Source organism: Rhinoderma darwinii, chromosome 13 (assembly GCF_050947455.1).
Source record: "Rhinoderma darwinii isolate aRhiDar2 chromosome 13, aRhiDar2.hap1, whole genome shotgun sequence".
Classification (NCBI taxonomy): domain Eukaryota; kingdom Metazoa; phylum Chordata; class Amphibia; order Anura; family Rhinodermatidae; genus Rhinoderma; species Rhinoderma darwinii.
The window spans coordinates 38,160,736-38,173,826 of NC_134699.1; the positions used below are offsets into that span (position 1 = coordinate 38,160,736).

Genomic DNA, 13,091 nt, shown 5'->3' on the forward strand with positions numbered 1-13,091 from the left:
CATAAATGTTGCCAGGGGAACCCAACAGAATTTAAATAGCTCTAAAAGGCCGCCAAAGCAGAGAAACTATCATTGGAATCAGAGAATGTGTTTAGATACATCTATGTATCTTGCACCTTTCACAGAAACTGTCAATAAGTTTAGCGCAAGGCTTGAGTTTTTTGACACGGAAACTGCTCCGCAAAACTCGTCAAAAACGGCCCGAAAATACCTCCCATTGATTTCAATGGGAGGCAGGGCCGGTTTTCTCCCGCGAGCGGTAAGACCGCCTCTCGGGAGAAAGAAGGGACATGCCCTATCTTCGGGCGTTTACGCCTCTGACCTCCCATTGACTTCAATGGGAGGCAGAGAAAGCGTATTTTGCGGCGTTTTATGCCCGCGGCGCTCAATGGCTGCGGGCAAAAAATGCAGCGAAAATCGGCGTGCAGGCAAAGGAAAATCTGCCTCAAACTTCCAAACGGAATTTTGAAGCAGAAATTCTGCCTGCAAAAAACATTATAGCATCGTCTGGTTGCTATGGGGATCACTCAATCATAAATGGAAGCCACTATGACCTACTGGAGGGGAGGAAGAGGTTGGCAGGTCTGCGTCCTTGGTTGCTATCGGGATCGCTAAGTTAGATGTGTGGAGCAAAGCGGAGGGACAGGTTGAAGTCCTTGGTTGCTGGAGGAACCGCGGGGAGACTACGGAGGCCTGGAGGGGTCAAGTTGAGTATGGTAAGTTGGGAGCTTTGCTTCTGACAGCGTTCTCTGCTTCTATGGTAACATGCACATCTAAAGAAAAGATGTCAGGCAAGTGTTAGTTGAATGGATCGCAGTCCACCTCGCGGTATTTCAAGATCACGCTTATTGTTACAAAAGGAGGCGGTGGGATGCAATTGTTGGTCTAAACTGGTGGGTACGGATGATACCCATTACCACAAGGGAATTGGTGTATATGCAAATGTTTCACGGACGGGGTTCCCCTGATTGTCAAGACGGTTTCAATGGTTGTGTAAAAGCACTAACCGGAAATAAAAAATAAATCTAGATCGGCACAGGCCTTGTGATTTATTGGAATTTCGGACTTTGCAAGGAATTTTAGAATGGTTACGGGACATGTTTTGATGGCTGCTAGACGACTGATTGCGAGGTCGAGGTCCTGGAAATCATCGGATCCTATCACAGTTCACAATCTCATTAACCAGGTTCATCAGGACTGGATACTGGAGAAAATGTTGCCATCCCGTAATAATCAATACTCCGGCTGGGTCTCTCACTGGGCAATTTGGTCAGAATTATGGAGAAACCCACTACTCCTTGAGTCTTTGTAATATATCCTGTATTTGGATTTCTGAACTGGGCAACTGTCATCCGATATAATAGGGAAAGACATGTCTCTATTTTTATGTGCATTTACTTTCAGTGTGAGATATTGTACTTTAATGTCAGATTGGATATCTGTATACTTACCTTTTTCATTCTGCTCATATTCTAGACTTCCTTTAGCAGTCACGGATCCTTTGTTCTTTGTTCTCCGTTCTTCTAAATGTGAATAGGGTGTTGTACACCTGGACAGTTCATTGTTGTGTAAAATGTTTTGTATTTTGAATTCTTTAATAAAAACTTAATTGAAAAAATAAATACAGATATTAAAATATTTTGCCACAGGGAATGGTGGTGGATTGATAGAAGGGGGTAAGGGGGATGAGACTCTTTTCTGGGGGTGTTAGGGGTATGTAAAGTGGGGAAGTGAACATACACTTCTTGAAACGAATCCATTATGCTGGGGCAGGGGGTTAGATGTAGATGGTGGTGGTGGTGGTGGTGGTGGTCGGGAAATGATCTAAAACACCATAGATAATAGAACCTACATAAAATGCTCTCCTAAGCTTTTTTTTTTTTTAAACTATAAAAATTCTTTAGGAAAACTCAAAATATTAAAATCTAGAATAATGCATCTCTATGTATATGACATAGCACAACACCATAAGGTAAGCATAACCGCTTACCCCTTGACCCCCTCCAAAAGCAACATGAGATAATGCACGATGTGCGCCAGGTGTTTTGTTTTTCTCTTTTTCTTGTAGTTCTCTTGTGAAGGCATCTTCATGGCTTTGTCTATGTGGTCTCCAGACCAATCTCCGGCTATTATTGCATCCGAGACAAAAGCAGGACTCATCGCTGAAGAGTATAGACCTCCATTCCAGTCTCCGTTGCCATTTTGCTGTGCGCCATGATAGCCTTTGAGAGCAGTGGCGTGTGGTCAATGGAACACCTGTATCTGGACATCTGGGATGTGACGTTCAATTTTACTCGCAGTAGAGAATGGATCACTACGCGCCATTGATCCAATCAGACGATCCGTCCGTGAAGAGGTTTGCCTCCGCGCACCTCTTGCTGTCATTTCCATTCGATATTGTTCTCCCAACCTTTGGGACACACAACGTTGAACAGTTCTGACATCTCGGCCAAGGTTTCTCAGTTCAAGGATTCTGTCCCTCTCAATTTGCGACAAGTGGCGATAATTGGCACGTCAACCACAGGAGGCATCGCACAATTATCCCACACCACTTGATCCAATTTTTGAGGTTTCATGTAGCTGAAAAAACTTATATGGACAGTGACATCAGGGGCAACCCCTGAAGCGGAATCCCCGTTCACAGCGTTGCCGACGCTGTGACCGGGGATTCCACTCCATAAACTGACAGAGACTTCTCCTGGAGTGGAATCCCCTGTCACAGCGTCGGCAACTCTGTGGATGGAGATTCCACTTCAGGAGTTGCCCCTGATGTCACTGTCCATATATGGACAAAGACATCAAGCACTCTGTCCAGTAGCAGAATCCCCGGCCACAGGGGGATTCCGCTCCTTCAGGGAGCTGCAGTGGCGCTATCTACAGAAAGGGGGGCGCTATCTACAAGGGGGCTGTGTGGCACTACCTACGAGGGGGCTGTGTGGCACTACCTACGAGGGGGCTGTGTGACACTACACACAAGTGGGCCGTGTGGCACTACCTACAAGGGGGCTGTGTGGCACTACCTAAAAGGGGGCTGTGTGGCACTACCTACAAGGGGACTGTGTGGTACTATGTAGGGAAGGCTGTGTGGCACTATCTATAGGGAGGCTGTATGGCCCAATCTACAAAGGGGGGGCTGTGTGTGGCCCGTTTTCATGATTGATGGGGGTCAGACCCCCACCGATCAGATATTGATCCTGTGGATAGGTGATAAATATTGATTATGATAAAACCCCTCTAACAACAAGCCAGCATTAGCAATGTCAACGTGACAGTAACATTTATGAGTAGACGGAGGGATAACCGCAGTGCAGTTTGGGGACGCTGCCTGCTGGAGGTCACAAGATCCTTTTTCTACTGAGTAAAATGCCATCCGGTGCTCGGATGTAGAATTAGAATAGATTCGCTCATCTGAAGTAACCAACCTATCCCATTGCAGTTTTCTCGAAGGGGAGGAGCTATAGACATTCGATTGTTGGTGCTTACTCAGAATACTCTGTCATCAGTCCATTGTCTACGGCCAGCCTTAACTAGTGGTTTTCCCAACTACACTTTATCCCAGTCTGACTAAACATAATCTGATGCCCTCTGAGGCCCCCCATTACTGTGTGATGTATCAAAATGAATAGAAAACCAAAATTACACACAAGTGTGTAGTAACTAGAATTATGCCCAGTCCAGACAATTACTCCTTGAGAATATTAGCACACCATCCATTGTCTGACATACATGGCAGAACAATCCCAGGCTAGCGTCTCCCCTATATTGCAATTGGAGAGAAGTGGTCTGAAAGTCATGGCAATATCCACCGTATTGACTATCGCAGAGATCACGCTGGTAGCTTTTAGCCAATAGCACTAGACAGTCCATTTAATCCTATACTGAAAACAAACTTCTAACAGCGTTGCTTGCTGCGAGTGAATGGAAATACTTGTTGACACGAGAACTGAATTGTATTCAGTCTAGGCAATCCTCAGTGAGCAGGCTTGACTCCAGGGTGATAGATGTGTTGCCGCTATTGAAGATAATGATGAATTTACCTCCCAGAGCATTCCCTAGACTGGATACAATGGTGTATTAGGTCTTTATGGGATTCCGGCTTCTGGATATAAACAGCAGAGATCGTGAAAACAGTAAAAAAATATCTCAATCTTTGATTGAAGAATAATTAAGATTTATTTACATAAACCAGATTATTTCTTTTAATTCAATTAAATACATAATCCCCACAATATTATTAAATAGCCACAACTTGCAATAATGGATGCAACAGCCATGCAATAACTCAAGGCAGTTCTGCAGAGCCATGCAATCGATCAGGGCTGCCATACAAACATATACAGAATGCCATATTCTGGCAAGCAAGGGGTGATGTTTATAAAAATGCTGATTTCCCCCTCCATCTGACCTTACCTTCCAACAAACTCTAAATTATGCATTTGAAAATAAGTGCAGAAACACCAGCTTTTATTACAAAACTGCGATGCAGGCGGGAGACAGCCAAGTCCTGAAAACCCACCCTGTTTAATATCTGCAAATATTTCCTCCTTCATGTATGCTAGATTGTTGGAGTTCAGATTTTTTCATTTTAGCAGTACATGGTTTTGAAGATTATTAATGCTGTACCACCACATTATGCTTGAATTATTCACACTTAGGTTGAAAGATGGAGGGTGCGCGTAGGAGGTTTTGTATTTTTTTTTTATTTAGTTAGAATCGAATGTTTAAAAAACAATATCTAGTAGTAAAGCGTTTATCTACAATTTAGTGTTGTTTTTTAAATATATGTTCCATCTGAAAACTACCAGATAGATCGATATAAGATAGACAGACAGATAGATAGAAATTAGATACATGATCAATATATAGATAAATAGGACACAGATCGATAGATAGATCCTATTTAGATATAAGATAGACAGACATATAGTAATGATGTCACAGCAGTATATGTTTATAGTCTGTGCTCAATTATGATGATGTCACAATCAGGTACGGTCTTTTGGGTGTTCGACCTGTGCCATGGCACAGGGCGCATCACTCCAGCAGGTGAAAGGGGGCGCTTCACTGGCTTCCTTCCCCTGCTTGTGTTCCTGAAACGCCTGGGCCTGGCAACTCTGCAGCTGCCTTTTCGCCTGGGCATTCTTTCTCTGCGCACGGCGTAACTACTGCTGTAGCAGCCAAAGCAGCTGCTACGGGATTCGCGGCTTGATGGGGCTCATGCCGCCTGTCGGGATGGGCCCTCCATGCCTGGTGGAGCCGCTAGCAGCCGCTAAATATTTTTATTATACTGTATGGGGCAGCTATGGGGGCATTATACTGTATGGGGGACACTAAAGGGGCATTATACTGTGGGGGGCAATATACTGTGTGGGGTACTTATGGGACATTATACTGTGTGGGGCACTAAAAAGGGCATTATACTGTGGGGGGCATTATATTTTTTTATGGGGCATTTTTTTCTGATAAGGTTGGCAGTCGAAAGCAAATTTTGCACAAGGCACCATGTATCCTAAGGCCGGCCCTGGTCACAATATAGTGTGCACGTGTTTTTACAGGTGTTGAGATGATGCCAGAATAGTGTTTGTAAATTTATAAGCTGTGCATGATGTCATAATAGAATTTGGGTGTTCACAGACAGGGATGTTTTATAAACATGTCACAATAGCAAGTTTGTTGTGATGTCACAATAGTGTGTGTGCATTTACAGCTTGGTATCTATTGTCCTGATGTCACAAAGGTATGTGTGAGAATGTATAGGCTATGCTCTATTCTGATGATGATGTCACAGTAGTGTATGTTTACAGTATATGCTCAGTTTTAATGATGTCACAATAATGTGTTTATTTATAAGCTTTATCTACTGTAGTGCTGTCACAATAGTATGCATGGATCAATACTTTGTACTCAATGTAATTGTTGTGGAAAGAGATTTGATGCAGGTAAAGTGTACACCAAGCAACACCCAACAACATGTCCAATAGGATTAGTCCACAACAATCCACGTGGAAAAAGGCTTCATGTGCAATCCCCCCTCTTCTCTATGCAGAAGTTCAACGCTCAGCAGCTCCACTTAAGTTAAGATCAGGGGTAACTTAAATATGCAGCACCTGACTGGTATATATTAGTGTGCATGCAGGGAGAGGAGACACATGAGGGGGCTGAATTTGGAATGTGACCCAGTATCCCTTCTGCAGAGGGCTAGACTGGCTGGCTCTAGGGTCTATGACTATGTCACAGGTACACTATTCCTAAAGGAAATTGGCTTATGCTGATCACAGTAGGGTGTGTGCATAGGCTGTGCTCATTGTGTGTGTTAGGATTTATAGGCTGTGTTCTATTTTAATTATGTCACAATAGAGTTTGTAAATTTGTGTTTCTTAACTTCACAATAATTTATATAATAAAGATATTAATTCCATATATATCTTTTACTGCATTTAGTATGCTCACCAGCACTATGAACATGTTTCCTATAAGTAAGGCTGGCTTCACACGTGCAGTAGTTTGTTACAACATTTAAATGGATCCTATTCATTTGTATTAAGCTCAAGCCAACGGCAATTTGTACCAGTCTTCCCCATTTCCATTATCATAATTTTATTTCTTTTTTGCAAAAAAAATCCTATTTCAGAAAATGCACATATGAACCCAGAAAAATTTAAGACCGTGCAGTTGTATTTTCTGCTGCTATTAAGTCCAATGTTCCCTACATATTAACTATTTTGGAGAAGCGGACCTACTAACCAACTGATTGTTTGCCCTTCTAGGAAATTGGGGCCAGCCTAAAGACCAGCCCAAGAATGATTGGTAATGTAGGGAGGGTAGGGTCTTCAAGGTGACCATGAGCAGAGAGTGAGGCGGATGGTAGGGAATATGAACTCCTACTCCTAGAAGAACAGACATTGAAAGCCTTCTAATTATATTCTCTCTAATATTTTTCTCATCATTAATCCCATCCAACAGTAAAAAATGTATTTGTATACCTTGAGTACTTTTAGAACCCATGTACATGACAATGCTGTGTACACGGACGTTTTATGGACCTGTAGGCAACGCCATGTGTCGCCGTATGGTATCTCCATGGTCATTGCTTCTAGAGGAGAATACCTCCATAATGGAGCAAGTGATGGAGCATGCAATGATTTACTCCTCGCAGATTCCCATGTAACCCCTGAGAAGAAATCTTCCGGGTTTCTCTTTATAAAATCCGAGAAACATAGATGTACAGTATGAGCCAATAGATTTATATCAGCATTATATTATAGATCTGTAATACAGCCATATGAATGCCCTCAAAGTACAACACATAAAGAGGTTCATGTGGCCGGACATCTTGCAGTTGCCAGGAGATGTCAGACCAACGGCCTTCACACGGACCCATGTATTTCAGTGTGTGAAGGGTCCGTGAAAAAATAGGACATGTCCTATTTTAATGCGTGTCACGCATCCCTCTATAGACTCTAGTCTATGGGGGATCCATAACGACGCGCCCCGCACGGTTGCACCTCAGACGTGGAAAAACTGCGTGTGAATGTGGCCTTATTCTTTCCACTACAATATCTTCAAAGCTGCCACTATGCACCATCCAAGTACAAAGATCCATTCTACAATGTAGACAACTACCAGAACGTCCCAGTGGAGGTTGGTTTCCTGTTACCATTGTAAAGCAACATAGGCAATAAAACAATGAGGGGTCATCCTATCTTCACACTCAGACATAGTCCTGGGAGACAACTGCATGCAGACCATGCACAAAAGAAGATGGATAATCTTGTTAACTTTCTGGTCTAGGATAACACACTGCAGTCTCAGGGTAAAAATCTACACGATTCATATGGAAAAAAAGCTAAAGTGATGGATTCATCAAAAGTGTCCTGGAAAGCACCTACACTTACTTGTGGTACCATCTCTAGTAATACAAAAATTGTATGAAGAACAACAACATAAAAGTGTAAATTTAGCGGGGCATAGTCCATCTTATTGATACGGTTTCTTTATACATGAGATATGACTATTGATATTTTTGTGCATTTTTCCTCATGGAGCATGCATTATGGCCATTATGAAGTATAAGTAAACTAACGCTGCTTCTCTTCCCCAGCTGTTGTACCCAAGATTAAAGTACAGAGACTGAATTTTAACATACTACAACATACCTATTGGGACCCTTACCTATCGGAAGAATGGAATCCTGGGACTCCACTGTTTTGCACTGTTAAACTCGGCTGCTCCAGCCGTAAGGTGCAGGAGAGAGGCAGCCTCTCCATTGCAGTCTATGGGAGTTATGGAAGTAGGAAAATGCGCAAAATGTAATTTTGTCAAAATACGCCTTTTAGGCTATGTTTTCATCTGTGTCATTTCCGTTTTTCTGTTCTATCATAGAAATATCAAAATAAAAATAACAGAGATGCCAAATTATTGACTTTAATGGGTTCCTGTCATGGTTTCCATCACTTTACTGGACAAAATAGCGCTGCATGCGAGGCTAGTTTGTCCAGAATTTTTGGCAGAATCTGCAACAAAGTCTCCAACACAGATATGATCGAAGCCTAAAGGATACCTGCCATTTCAACAAACTTCTGACATGCCATAGTTTGGTGGGAGTCCGGGTACTAAGCGTCTCTCCACGCCCAATGTCAAGAATGGAAGAAAGAGGCATTTTTAATCATGTCCTCCAATAAACATACCAGTCAGAGGACCCATAACACAATTCCACTTAAACCCCATTCAGAGTGCCCCTAGCCGTTCCATCTTACAAGTATATGTCAGTGAATACCCCCGACGTATATCTATACGAATTGTACGGATTAGAAAATTGGCAGCGTGCCCTAAAATCAGTACATATTTTTTTCTGCAACGTGTTAATGCCGTTTTTTTTATTGTTTCAGGCATATTCTTTTCACAGGGGCCCTCTGTAGTCCGTCTGCCCCTGTGTCTCCATGGTAACAGACAAAAAAACAAACTCATGTTAGCATAAAATAGGGGGCAAATGGAAAGATTTATGACTGCTGGATCAGACGATAAAGAGGTTGTTTGCTACCACGGCTTTTTTACCATTTGCTTCATTTTAGAGGCATTGGGACAATAAAAAAAATGTTGGTTATACAGGTGGACTCAGCTTTTAAGGGGTTACCTAATATGTATATTTGTTTATGATTTTTGACTTATTTTTAAAAATAATCATTTTTATTCTTATTTTTCTTGTACCTTTTAACTGTTTATTTCATAAAATTGTAATAAATTTTTTTTATACCACTATGGTCCCTTAGGTTAGAATACCTACACATTCCAATGTACTACTGACGGACCATTATTGAAGAGCAGCTCCATTTTTAATCTTATTTTCAAAATCATTAGGTTTTAAGAAGATATTTCCAAGGGGCGTTGCTAAACAGCTGACAATGGCTGTGCCAAATTTATTTGGCACAAAATGTACTACAGCCACGAGATGATGTTAGAAAAAGGAATATGTCTAGTGTGTCTTGCAATGTGTATTTAAAAAAAAAACAAAAAAAAACGTGGAACGATTTGCATCAAACTAAAAGAACTATTCTCATAACACTATTGATAAATATTTGTTTTTCAGCTTATAGAGCATGATTACACCTGAAAATGAAATGGTAATGGTGGAGCAATATATGGATTCTGGGGATGAATCAGCACCATGGACAGCAGTTTATTCCTATAATGCCACTGCTTGCACGGGTAAACAACAAGGCGAGGCACTGAAAAGTGCTGTATACCGATGATCCGACATCGCTCTATATTAACTGCATGTCAAAGGGGAGGAACATTCATCACCACAGAACCATGATATATAGAATTTATGATTTGGGAGCCACAAATGGAGTATACCATTAAATGGTGGATAGGAAAAAAAGAAAGAAACTTTGATTTTTACTTCAAATCAGCACCCAAAATGTACTTCTTGTAGACACACATAGAACTATACATTGTAGCAAGCAGTCACTTCACTGATACACAGAAGAGGATTTATGGAGACAAATCTCCTCTAGTGCTGGGTACCTGGTGTTTGTGACCTGGATCCTAGCGGACTGCGGACTGTGGATCCTAGGGGACGGTGCGCTAGCAAAACGACACAGTTGAGTCACATTATTATGACCACCTCCTACTTTCGACGTCGGTAGCGCGTACCCCATGAAGGAAGTGATGTGTTGTGGGCAGGCTTGATGGGTATATAAGGTGTGCGATAGGCTGTCTGAGCACATTTCATTCATTGTTGCCATGGGTAAAAGGGGCGATTTATCAGAATTTCAAAATGGGATGATTATCGGCTTTCGGGCCAAGCGTGGCGGTATTTCACAAACTGTTGTGAACTGTTCACGTGCTGTTGTGGTGAAGGTGTATTGTAAGTGGACAAATGGCACCGTTGGGAATATCCGATGTGGAAACTGCGGAGCACCACGTGCCATTGATGTGAGAGGTGAACGTCGGCTGCGAAGGTGCGTGAGGGTCGAATGACACTCTACAGTGGAGCAGCTCACCGTGAAAATCAACCAGGGGCTACCAGACGTGTGTCTAAAACAGTTCAGTGAACCCAACTGCGTATGGGGCTCCGAAGTAGACGGATGGTCAATGCTCCTATGCTAACAAAGGTGTATAAAAAAAAAAGGCTTCAATTTGCACAGCAGTATCGGATTTGGACCACCGATGATTAGCAAAGGGTTGCCTTCTCCGATGAGTCACGTTGAACGGATGGACGTTGGCGTGTCAGGCGAGAACATACACCCTCAAACCATTGCTGGAAGAACACAAGCTGGTGGCGGCAGCGTTATGGTCTGGGGAATTTTTTCATGCCATTCTCTGGGCTCCAGAAAATAAAGAAACTGCAGCACACGTAGTTATCAAAGTATTAAAAAGAAGTGTCTTTTACTTCACCATAATAAATAGCGACGTTTCGACCCAGTTGTGGGTCTTTCTCAAGCTTGAATATGTAGTTTTTATCGCACAATGAACGCCGTAAAAATGAAATACTCAAATAATGGCACAATCGCTGTTTTTCAGTTTCTCAGTACATTGTAGGGTACATTAAATGATGCCATTAAAAACTACAAGTATTCCCGCAAAAAAACAAGCCCTCATACGGCTATGTCGATGAAAAAATTAAAAAAAGTTATGGATTTTGGAAGGTGGGGAAGAAAAAACTAAAATGAAAAAATGAAAATTGGCCGTGTCATTAAGGTGTTAAAACAGCAGAGTAGATGCGCCTTCATATATAGTTTACACTGTGGTTTATAGATTGATTCAGCCTGACATAATACAATGCTAATAGATTTTAAAAAATGCCCAATAGCAGGGGTTTTTACATCTCCATTATATCTTGAGGCATTATGGGAGACCCACTTTTTTTTGTATAAGGGTATGTTCACTAGCTGTATTTTCAGCCGTGGACGATGGTGCTATTCATTCCGTCAAAATGACTGAACCCTTAGACAACGGTGACAAACAGAAACCATTTGCACCGGATCCGTCACCATTGAAATCAATGGTGATGCAAACGGAAACGTATGGTTTGCTTTTGTTTCAGTCAGGGTTCCGTTCATTGGTTTCCCTGACGGAAAGCTCAGACGGAACCCATGAACGGAGTCCTGACACAGATGTGAACGAAGCCTTACTTTCTTATGGTCAGTTGTCAATCTCAAAAACTATGGCTGCAGAGGTGCCATTGTTTATTTACATGCAGTGTGTCCATACAAGCTTCTCTATGGACACTATAAATTAATCCCACCCAACCAAAAGCCTGTATGGTTGAGTCACATATTAATAAACACTCCCCTTACTCTGTACTCCACAAGACCATTACAGAGAACCACTTTACCTATAATTCATATAGGTAGAATAGACATATAGACTTAAAGGGTTTTTATGAGATTAGATTAAATAACTTTTTCCCAGAAATAGCGTCACACTTGTCCATGGGCTATGTTTAGTATTGCAGTTCAGCCCATTCACTTTAATAGGGCAGAGCTGCAATACCAGACACATCCTATGGATACAAATGGCGCCGTTTCTGGAAAAGAACCAGAATCTTTTTTTCAAATTTTGATATATGAAGGAATAAACATGTCACTCAATCTTAGGCCCCAGGCACACGACCATGCCCGTAATCACGGGCACGGCTGGCCGCGGACAGTCATTCGCATTTGCGGACCGTGCTCCCATTATAAAGTATAGGAGCACAGTGCGTTAAAAAAAAATAAAAAAATAGGACGTCCTATTTTTTACGGAAGGTTTCTACGGCACGAATACCATCCTGTAAATACACCTTCTGTCGGCCATAGAAATGAATAAATACGTAATAACGAACAAAATCTACGGTCGTGTGCATAGATGAATATTTGTAGATATCAAGTGCAACATTTTTTCTATACTTTACTGTTGTCACAAGATTCATTATTGGGATACTTGAATGATTTGCAGTCTCAATTTTATTTTGTGTCTCAGTCCAAATTCTTCTTTCATATTTTCATTTTGTGACCGCCCCACCCTCCCCCTTTTTTCTTATGAGTTGTATTTTTTGGACTTTTGGAATCTTCTTACGGTTTACCATGCCACAAGCATTTTCTGCTATCTTCACTCCTCCTCTCCCCCATCCCTTTTCTCTCTCTCCATCCCTCGTCTCTTCCAGTCCATGGGACGCTCCTGCTGACTTCACATTTGCTGCGGTGTGAATTACACATCTGTGAGCAGTGACAGCAGAGATTAATCACCGGGCCCCACACTCCCCCCTTCATGGAGAATAAATAAATATAAACATACTAATACAAGCCTTAAATAAAGCCTGGATCGGCATCTTATGAAGCCAGGCACTTCCAGCTGCCTTAAGGAAGCAGCAGAGTTGCAGAGCTGACACTTAAAGCCCGTTACTGGTCCTCATGATTTAGTCTTGGTTCACATTTTCTGTTTGTCGACATGAGAGCACAAAAATAAATAATATATATAAAAGAGTTGTCTGGCATTAGTAGAAAGGCCTGCATTTCTTCTCCAGAAAAAAAACGGCAGTCATGTTAATGGCCATTAGTGACATTACAGCCCAGTCCCAATCACTTGAATGGGGCTGAACTGCAATA

At 41.9% G+C, this 13,091-nt stretch overlaps 1 long non-coding RNA gene across 1 annotated transcript; it reads left to right on the forward strand.

Annotated features, from left to right (window-relative positions):
* The first annotated feature begins 640 nt into the window (after nt 1-640).
* Nucleotides 641-8,324, forward strand: LOC142666709 (uncharacterized). The gene is made up of 3 exons (XR_012851723.1): nt 641-716; nt 6,768-6,807; nt 8,102-8,324. It is a non-coding gene; the product is annotated as an uncharacterized LOC142666709 (long non-coding RNA).
* Nucleotides 8,325-13,091: the final 4,767 nt, after the last annotated feature.